Source organism: Chroicocephalus ridibundus, chromosome 1, assembly GCF_963924245.1.
Source record: "Chroicocephalus ridibundus chromosome 1, bChrRid1.1, whole genome shotgun sequence".
Lineage (NCBI taxonomy): Eukaryota > Metazoa > Chordata > Aves > Charadriiformes > Laridae > Chroicocephalus > Chroicocephalus ridibundus.
In genome coordinates, this window is record NC_086284.1 from 117,434,984 (window position 1) to 117,444,167 (window position 9,184).

The 9,184-nt window shown below is 45.2% G+C and overlaps 1 protein-coding gene across 2 annotated transcripts in view; it reads right to left on the bottom strand.

Annotated features, from left to right (window-relative positions):
• GJA8 (gap junction protein alpha 8) overlaps positions 1–9,184 on the bottom strand; it is a 47,648-nt gene that overhangs the window by 37,071 nt on the left and 1,393 nt on the right. For both annotated transcript variants that reach the window (XM_063348038.1, XM_063348007.1), the window contains exon 2: positions 7,790–7,917. The gene's annotated coding sequence lies outside the window, so the exon portion shown is untranslated. The remainder of the gene's footprint in view (positions 1–7,789; positions 7,918–9,184) is intronic.

Genomic DNA, 9,184 nt, shown 5'->3' on the forward strand with positions numbered 1-9,184 from the left:
TGACTTAGGGACCCCTGCCCAGACCACCACCACCTTGTCCTAACCACAGCACATCACACACAGCTCAGAGTCCAGACTAGCAAACTGCATCTATATCCCTCACTGGAGGAGGCTACCACAGGACAAAGCCATCATAACTGAGTGGGGGTGGGTGGGAAGGCAACAGTGGAGCAGGCAGAGACAGTTGGTCCCGTGTGTTTTCTTTCCTTAAAGATAAAAATTTACCCCAGTCAAATGAAAAATCAGGAACAATGCAGGAATTTTAAAGAGGCCCAAGCTGCCACCTGACTCAGCGTCTAGGCAGGATATCGATTAGCGAGGCTATTCTTTATTCCTCTGCTATTGTTTTAAGACTGGCCTCCCTCATGACAGCAACAGGCGTGGGAACACAGCAGCTTTAGTGTTAAAAAGCGCTTTTATCACTGAGCTGAGTAGAGGGGTCTCTGGGAACCAGAGATGATGTGTTTGATAGTCAAGGAGAGGCCTTCAAACCAAGAAATTCTGAGATCTCTAAGGCCCTGCTAACAGCTCTGAAAGCACAGCAACACAATGCAGCACATCCCCAGTACGGCACATCTTGAGTTGTGTTCAGGCACTGCTGAGTTCAGAGAGGTGGAGGAAGAAAACAACTCTGCCTGCTAAAAATTCTTGGAATTTTCCTTGAGCCCCAGTAGCTGCTGTGAAGGCAGCTCCTATAGATATACCCACCCTGGGTTTAAACAAGCCAGACCGGGTTCTGTAAATGGTGTGGCACAGCACAGAGAATAGCTCACCACCCATGTCCTTATCCCTCCTTTTGAGCAGGTTTTGCTGGCCAGTTTGGGCTCCAGCCTGCAATGGCTGCCACAATAACGTCAGTAGGCGAGGGCACCTCCTCCTCATTCAACAGGACCAAACAACTGTAGGGTGGCATACATCATTGCCACTTAATCTACCCAGGTGCCTGCAGCCCACCAACAAGTCACTGCGAGTCCCTACCTAATGAACTGTTGGACAGTCGTATGGTTTCCTGGTAGCTCCAGGCAGGAATAAAGCAAAATCTTTGATTTCCTGGTAATTTTCAATGCACTAAAAAATTAAAACACGCTTCAGTACTTGAACACAATTGATTTGACTGAGTAGGGGGCAAACAGTGGCCACCAACCAGGTTTTCAGCCAAAATATTTCTGGCTCGCCTCAGGGCTGGCTCCTGATTTTACATTCTCTGTAGATTTGTTCTTCACTTGCGACAGTATCTCACCTGTAAACACCTTATATATACATACGGGGTGTCTTTTTTTTTTCACTTACCCTTAAGACAAAATAAAAAATGAAACTCCTTCAGGCACTAACTGGACAAACATCAACAAACATATGAATTCACTTCAAAGACACCCCAAATGAAAGCGCGCAGTGCACTGGAGAGTAGATCTCCAGACACAGGGCATGCTCTCTGTAGACACTAGATATTTATTCCAGCATCTAAAACACACTCTGCAACATTGCTTCACGTTTCTGTGTAAGAATACGCAGTTTGGTAACAGTGTGACTTCACCAACTTTTTCGGCAGGCTTTCATGCTTCTGTTTCATTCTTTCCGTGCATTTTTCAGCTTCCCAAAGTTTAAAACCAGTCAGGACTCAGCCAAGTTTTTCCTCCTCCAGTCTGTGACAAATAGACAACCAAACTAAACTTAAACATTTTTTAATAGATGACAGCCTCCCTTCTACCAGAGCCATGTTAGCACACAAACACACACTGTTTTTCAAAGATGATGGACATCCTCTGATGTTATCTCAGGAGCGGTTATTTATACTGCCTCCATGCCAGCTTGTACTCAGTGCCTAGCACAAAGCAAGCCAGGCACCAGACTGGGAAGCTGAAACACAGAGCCTGGCTCACTCTGCCCGGTCAGGCACCATAGACACCACAGGCTGGAGCCACTTGGCTCTATGAACACAAACCCTGCTCTAGCACTAACCGGCAAATCAACCCACAGATAAGCAAAGTAGCTACTGCATCAGTGCATGAGCTAAGCAAAGATGTCGATTATGTCCTTATCGATATATTTGGGTAGTCAGGAGTCAAGGAATCCATCATTTTAACCCATTACTCCACAGCCCAGAAAGCAATCCAGTAAGTGCAGCAGGTTGCAATTTAAGGAACAGCTCCTCTCTCCTTGAGCTCAGTGGCAGAGCCATATTTTCACTCCTTACTTTCCGACCTTCTTCCTCTTCCAAACCCGGCTTGCTCTCAGACAGTGAAGGTCCATCTATAAATCACAAACTAACAGGACCAAGGCACAGATTCCAATATGATCCTGCTATCATCAGTGCTGTTGAACTGTCAGCATGCTCCCTGGCAATTTCTCTCTCAGCCAACGATGCTCTCCCAGGATGGTTCAGGTGCTGGCCCAAATCATCATGGCTCCCACATGGCAGCAGGGACAAAAGCACCCTCTTTGGGGTCTGAGGGAGGGCAAGGAGAGCCAAACAGACACAAGCTATTTGCTCTGAAGACCAACGGAGCAATCTCTCATCAATATTGTTGTCTTTTCACTCCATATTGATCAAAACCCAGAACTTCTGCCTGCAGCAATAAGCCCCCTGTTTGGGCCATCACGCCTCTCTTGTGACCAAGGAGCTGGTCACAATAATGCTTCCTACAGCTTTTTCCATGAAGGGTAAAGTTTACGCAGGAGCCTGGAGAGCTTAAAGATGGACGTGCTTCCTCTGCATTGAATTTCACCTGTTACCACACTGCTTTTTCTACTGGACATTTTGTATTACTCCATCACATGAGTCCAGGCTACAACCCCCACAGGACTCGGGGCATGGTGCCTCACAGAGCGGGAGAGACGGCTCTTCAGAAATGCCTCAAAAAAGCCCTGGCACAGGAAAAGACAGATGTCAATCTACGAACCATTTCAGCAATTGTTCCCTAACTGGAACAGGACCTCAGAGGCAAGGATAGGCTATGTGAAACCTGGGGACAAAGTATCCTCTGCCAAGAGAGTCCCAATCATGGCACAATCCTCCAGAAGGAAGTAAACAAATCCAGAATGCAGGTACCCATTTTTTAGGAGTCCTTCCCCTTGAGAAAAGTCTGCCATGAAAATATTCTAACAAGGAAAAGTCAAGCAACCAAAACAAAAAAAGCTACTCTGACAGAGCTGCACCTAGAAAAGCAAATAACATGTATTTTTAAACATAGAAGACTCTTTCTCGGTGAGCAATCTGACCCCCCAAATTAGGAATGTCATTGATGCCATGGAGCATATGTGCCAATGTGTAATATTGCTCACCAGATACGTATGTAGGTAGGTACATTTGTGCTAGTTGTGAATTTGGTCATGTTCTTGTCCCTGTCCATGTCGCTACTATGTATTTTAAACAGCATTTGTGCTACATATGCTTTGGGACATGTCTCTCTATTAATTTTTTTCTGTGTTAGACTGGCAAACAACTTCAGTAATTTCCTTCTTTTTACTTATTCATGATCTATAACAAAGCTTCTTCCTCAAACCAAGGCCCCTTGGCGTCCCAAATAGCTTCATCTGAGGAATTTTTTAAAAATGACGAATCATTTCTCTTTTTACTACTTTTCTTGATATGCTGAAGAAATTCTGTATGCTGATATGATTTACCTGTACAGAAGCTGCTGCACTGACCTTGACCTGCTACAGACCTTCTGGTCCCAGCAACTTATCGCATAATTCAGGTGGGACGGGACCTCAGGAGACCTGAACTTCTTGTTCTTTAACTTCATCAGCTGACACCAGCCTTCCTTTTTGATACCAGTTTCCCTAGCAGTTCTTCTTTACTACCAGTACTAGGCAGACTAGGAGTCTAGCCTGGATTGTGGCAAAGGGGAGGAGTGGTATAGCTCAGAGGGCAGCCCATTATCAAATAAAGCAATTTGGAGGCTGCCATATTTAATGCAAGAAGCCTTAAACAGTCCCAGAGGTCAAAGGGCTTTAAGATGTCTTAAGGTACGCACGTGGTGGGTTTTCCCTCTTTCACCACAGCTTACAACGCAAACCAATATGAATTTCTCCATATTAACCACACTTACTATGTTGCCATCTGTTCCAACAACTGGAAATGCTGCAGGGTATTTCAGACCTCACCAGCTGGGTTCAGCAACTTGGACAGGAGGTAACAGCAGAAGACTAAAGGAAGCAGGAAGCCCAGAAATTTCCATCTTTGGAGATCTCTGGCCATTACCAAGGCCAGATAATATTAATGTTGGCATCACATTACGTTTCTTCAGCTCCATCTTCTTCTTTTTTTATAGCTGAACCATCTCACAGCTTTGTTGCGCTTGGAAACAAAATATGAGTTCCCATCCAGTTCAGCACCAAGCAGATTGCCTGCACAAAGCAGGCCAGATACCACGCCACACATCACCACTGACCTCTGCGTGGATTCCTGTGATGCTGGTCTATTTGCTTACACAGCTGCAGGCTACTATTTCACATCACTTCGGTAGCTGAAGGACAATCTTGTGTCATTCCTGTGATGGAGATTCCATGTGGGTCCACTTTTCAGAGTGGAAAATAATTCCTTTTAACTATATGAAGCAATTTCTCAAAGTATCTTTTTTTGATGCAAGGATGATCACACACTTCTGAGCAGAGGAGGAAAAATGGAAAGGATTGCTCGGGTTGAAGGAACGTTGTGTGACCTGGATTGGAAAGAATTTGACTGGAAGCCTGGATTGGATTTGCCCGGACCTATCAGATAGGAAGGGGAGAAGAACTTCTCTCAAAAGCTTTTGGGATGCGGTTGTAGGGAGTGCAAGAGAAAGCACCTCATGTGACCAGTATGGGCAGCCACAGGAGGTCCAGGAGAAACGTTTAAGTCAGATTTAGATTTACCCTGGACTGTGGCACTTGGGGAGTTCTCGATCTTTTAGCAATCTGATGGCATTAAAGCACCAGCAGCTACTCTCAAGGCAGTGTTCCTCCTGTCTTCCAAACAATTTGGGAACCGCAAATCAGTGCAGACTTCTTAGCTCAGTAATTGTAATGTTGTCTCAGCATTTCTCTATCAGCATACTTCAAAGCCCTTTAGATTTTCTCCCCAAATGCAGCCATCCATCCTCCTCCAACAAATCTCAGACTTCACTGATTATTACCAATAAAATTATTGATGTTAGAAATGCTGAGGCAGAAAGATGAGGCTATTTAAGAACGTTTTACCAGATGTTAGTTGAGTGATACTGCATCATTTCATGCACACATCGCAAAACATCTTTCTTCCCTGTGGTGTTAAATTGTTACTTTCCCTGAGAGAGAAATGTGTTCTTTCACAAAGCTGGCCTGGGAGGAAAGTGGGGAGGAGTGTGGGAACAGCAGATAACATCAAGGCTTCCCATTTCCCTATTCTCTTTTTCTTGTGAGCAATCTCGCATGGCTTTTAACCGCTGCCATTCATATTCTGAAGTGCTCTTTCAGTGGGTATATCCTGTGGTGTCCCTGGTTTGGCGACAACACTCCGAAATACTGAGTGCATTGTAAAAAAAATCAGTCTTGGGTTCCTCTTCGTCTGAAAGAACCAATTTACTTTCCTCCTTCAACAGGCATAGGATAATTATAGGAAGCCCTCACATCATACCATGTGGGTATCACATGCAAAACCAACTATCATACTAACGTGCATTACTTAGGCATCTCTGTTTCTCACACACACAGAAATCCAAAAACCATCATCCCTGACCAGCAAAAAAATACTTACTATTTTAATAGTTATTTTTATCATAAGTCAATTGGAGGGGGGAGGTGTTTTCAAGGAAAATAAATTTCTTTTTTCTCACCAAGAAACCAAAGTCTGTATTTGAGTACAGAACTTCAAGATTCATCTCAAAGTCAGTGAATTTTTAGCTACCTCAACTTGTTTCAATGAAATTTAAATACCTCTTTGTTTTCCACCAGTTTAAGGAAAATAATAAACATCAGCAAACAAACACAATCCTGTCTGACACCGCTTATTAGTCAGATCTTATCACCAGGTTTCTGCAGGAGCTCATAGAGGGGTCTTAGCACAGTGCAAGCCCACTTTAATATCATCTGTCAACCATCAGCGCGATTTGAAAAGAGCAACCCACAAATGAAACTTCTCAGTACAGGCTAGCAATTTTGCGTATAGTTTTCTGCTAGATGTTGCATGATCACACTTCATCTTTGCTTCTGCTGGTGTTAAAAACAAGCTGCAGTGTGCAAAGGACTCAGTGAGAGTGCAGCGCCTGCATTTATATGGAGCAGTCAGCAGTTAGGATTAGAGCAGAGTGCATCATGATATGTATGAGGAGCAAGGGGAGAGAATTTTAATTAAATTAAATGGGAAGCTAAGTGGGGAAAGCCCTATGTTAGGCCATTGGTGAGTCCAGAGAAGGGCCACGAAGATGATCGGAGGGCTGGAGCACCCCTGCTGTGAGGACAGGCTGAGAGAGTTGGGGCTGTTCAGCCTGGAGAAGAGAAGGCTCTGGGGAGACCTTATAGCAGCCTTCCCGTACCTGAAGGGGGCCTACAGGAGAGATGGGGAGGGAGTCTTTATCAGGGAGTGTAGCGAAAGGATGAGGGGAAATGGTTTTAAACTGAAAGAGGGGAGATTTACATTACATATTAGGAAGAAATTCTTTACTGTGAGGGTGGTGAGACACTGGAACAGGTTGTCCAGAGAAGCTGTGGATGCCCCATCCCTGGAAGTGTTCAAGGCCAGGCTGGATGGGGCTTTGAGCAGCCTGGTCTAGTGGGAGGTGTCCCCAAACACTGCAAAGGGGTTGGAACTAGATGATCTTGAAGGTCCCTTCCAACTCTAACCATTCTATGATTCTGTGACTTCAGTGCTCAGAGAATTTCCTAGCCTCCTCCCCACTCCTCGTAGCTTCAAACATGAGCGTTGCGGTGGCCACCTGGAGAGCCAGCGTGGCTCTCTGTGTGGCCTTGGCTGGCTGCTGTGGAGAAGCCAGCGCACTCACTTCCTTGCCTTTGTGGCTGCAGGTGATGAAGGCATGCACCTGTTTCCTCTGCAGGCTGTGTCACCTCTTCTGGGCAGGGGGGATGTTACAAAAAGTCATGCAGACGGCATTTTACCAGGAAACCCAGGTGTCCAGAAACACAGTTAAGGAGATTTGAATTGACCAAATCCTTCACCCTTCCAGAAAGCAAAATTGGATACAAACCTTTTCCAAACTTTCCTCTAATAAATACCCAGGACACCAGGCTGAGAAGTATCGGTGCCTGATGCATCCCTGTGAGCCACACAGAAGGCGCAGCATGAAGGAGCAGGGCTGCCTGCTTCTCTCGCACTGCTCGAGTCCACCTCATGGCACGCTTTGGAAAGGGAAGTCCCTTGTAAGGTGCCTTCCCTGCATGCTGTGCACCACAGCATTGCTGGGACTTAGTCTAGCTTGTGAGCTCTTGCCAACAAAAGAAACGTAATTTTATTCTATGTGTGGGTGGATTTGTGCGCACAGGCACGCTTCGCACATGGGTATACGGTCTTCTAATTTAAAATGTACCCTTCTAATCTGCTTGGGCCAGCCATGTCCCCCTGCCCCCTCCATTTGCTGTGATTTGCATTGTTCACAGAAGGCTTCAGAATCCAGCCGACACACATCACAAAATTGGTGGGAAGAACCATTACTCATAAATTTGTGCTATTAATGAAGTTCTTAATTTTACCCAGGAGGTCATGTCTTGAAATGCTTTCAGACCATCACAAAAGAGAACAAGCTGGCTGGGAGCAATAAGCACCATCTGAGAATCTTTCCGTAACTCAGGCTGTTTACTTTTCAGTTTCACTCACCACCATCCAAGCACATGTCTCTTTTTCCTCAAATCCTTTTACTGTTTCTTCCTTTGAAGCTGACTCCCAGGGAAAGCTCTAGAGATCTTGGCCTTCAGAGCAGATTCAAGTCCTGATTTCTCTTCCCCCTGCAGAGAATGTATAGAGTAGGCTGAGGTCCTTCTACCCCACAGCAAAGCTAGTTTGCTTTATGATGAGACGTGTGCCTGTGATTCTTTCCACACCGGCAATATTGCCTAAGCTGCCTTTTTCTAAAGCCTCCAGTTTTAGGGCTGGGAGATCTCAGAGCAGCACAGCTAATTAACCCCACCACGGGAGAGCACATCCCAGGAACTGGGTGCTGGCACTGGCACCACATGGCAGCATGTCGCAGCTTTCTGCGATCCCCCAGCATCCATATGTCCAGCTGGCTAGTAACATCGGTCATCCCAGAAGTTTCTGAGCAATGATATTGGCTCCTGGTGGAAAAAAAACAGGAGCTTCAACGATCTACAACATCTTCCAGTCTATGACATTTGTACACAGAGGGACCTTTACCCACACGAATGGCCCCAAGCCAGAACTATATCCAGTTACTCACATGACCAAATCTTTGAAGGATCCCAGCCTCAGGGACTACAGAGAGTCCAACGGTCCTGAGCGACTGACAAGAAGATGCTCACAGCATACATTTGGGGTTGAAACACTACTTAATAGAACAAAGTGCGAATTAAGTGCTACCAGTCCAGATGACGCAGATTCCAAACAAGTACAAATAAAGTATTTTCCGTTGCCAGAACACCACCATGTGATTTGCATGTGGCATCCCGTACAGCAGAGGCAATTGAGAGGTATATCGACTAGCTGCCGTCTGCCACGGAATTCCCCCAGCACAGCTGGCCTGGCTGACATTGTAGGGTGCTTAACTTCCAGGCTGTTAAATCTCATTGAAATCAATGCAACTCAAGAATGTACTTAAAATTAAGTAAACGCCTACGGACTGTAGAGAACTAGGATGCTGCACTGCTCTATGTGCTTCCTTGGCTGATTTGTTTATCAAGGAAGTATCTCAGGGACAGAAATCAGAGGAACCTTCTAAAACCTGTAAGAATACCTTAAATGAATGTAAAATTGTTGCATTTACATTAAAACTACCAAGTTTAAGACCCAGTTTCTTAGGCCCTTCCAGAGTCATGCACTCACTTTGACCCCCTTACAAGCATCTAACCCGGATAAATTAAAAGGAACATACAAAGCGAGATCTTCTACCACTTGCCAATACAAGATGCATCATTGCCCTAGGCCTCAGAGAAAACTGTAGCTTTGCATTCCCACTTTTAGTTAAGCTAATGAGGAGAAGAAGGAAGAGAATTTTTGAGGTGGGTTCTTCTTCCTTTCATCTGAAAAGCTGTTACT